The sequence below is a fragment of the Euprymna scolopes genome, chromosome 28 (assembly GCF_053919585.1).
Source record: "Euprymna scolopes isolate OS-2025 chromosome 28, ASM5391958v1, whole genome shotgun sequence".
NCBI classification, from domain to species: Eukaryota; Metazoa; Mollusca; class Cephalopoda; order Sepiida; family Sepiolidae; genus Euprymna; species Euprymna scolopes.
Window position 1 is genome coordinate 86,279,851 of NC_136509.1, and position 1,454 is coordinate 86,281,304.

The 1,454-nt window shown below is 36.8% G+C and overlaps 1 pseudogene; it reads left to right on the plus strand.

Annotated features, from left to right (window-relative positions):
* The first annotated feature begins 504 nt into the window (after positions 1 to 504).
* On the plus strand, positions 505 to 621 carry LOC145249793 (5S ribosomal RNA; annotated as a pseudogene).
* The last annotated feature ends 833 nt before the right edge of the window (positions 622 to 1,454 follow it).

Genomic DNA, 1,454 nt, shown 5'->3' on the forward strand with positions numbered 1-1,454 from the left:
GTACGTGTAGTTTGAATATTTGGTCAAGTCTTCGTAGAGTGAAGTATAGTCATGCTATATTGCCCTTATAAATCTTTACACCGTGAGACTGAAGACACCTAAGCATTATTTCTTAGCGGGAATTCAATGACTGTGTGCGCGTGATTATAGAAGGTATTTGATAAGATTAAATACGGTTTTCCATCCCATTACATTTACTGATTAGTTTAATAAAAATGTCGTGCATATAATTAATTTAAAAGTAACATTGATTATCACACTACAAATAGATGAAGAATTTAAGAAGAAAAAAAATAGCGAAACTTTATTCCTGCGGGGATATGGAATAATTAAGATCTTTTTTTTTTTTCGAACCACACACATACCATGAATAATTATTTAAATAAAAATTAAACGTACGAATATTGGCAAAAAATAAAACTACAATAAAACAAATTAAAAAATGGTTAATCTTTTATGTAAATAGCAGTTGTCTGTGTGTCTGTTTGTATGTATGTATGTCCAGCGTACGGCATAATCACGTTGACACACCGGTTCTCGTCAGATCACCGAAGTTAAGCAACGTTGAGCCTGGCTAGTACCAGATGGGTAACCATTTGGGAATTCTAGGCGCTGTATGTGCTCTCCACTTATCTCGGCATTGTTTCCAGTCGTCCTGAACCTCCACTTGCCACTGGTATTCAACAATGTCGACTCAGGAGAGGTGTGGTTGGAGATTGCGCAACTCTTGCCACAAAACTTTTACGCGCTGTCACCCTTACAGTGGGTATCCATAGTCTGTCAAGACTGAAGGAAACCTTTTTTATGTCCAGCAGAACTTACAAAATAAAAAAAAAACACAAATATAGTATATTCATGGTCCGTGCCGCTCTGAATTATTTTTTAATTCAGGGCAACACTGATTATTTATACACCATCATTTTTTTTTTTTTTGCATACACACATACAATTTTGATGTGCTAAGTTTCGTCATGGGGGGGGGAGGGGTCTGTTTGTCAGTTCTATTATATATTAATTTTGAATGAAAAAAATTCTAACTCATTCCATAGAGGAATTATGTTTTAAAATTGAGTAGACTGTGTATGTATGTTTGGCTAAAGAGGAATGGGTGGATTGAAGAGGAGGGAGATTTTGTGAGACGGGGAGAAAAGTGGAGAAGGGAAGTACGTAAGAAAAATAGAGAGGGGTAAAGAAATAGAAGTTTCAATAGAAACGTTTTTCCTTATTTGGTGAAGTAATCTCATATAGTATATTAACGACTAGGATGTGAGCATGTGAGCACGACAGAAGTTACGCCGTCGCTAGTCACCGCATGTCATAGTCATTATCGGTAGCAGCAACAGTCCGTTGTATTTCGACGATTACACAGAGTGGAGACGACATAACACTTGCGGTGTAAATCAGAAACCAATCCAATCGCTCTCTAACAATCGTACAACTGACACATATGCAGG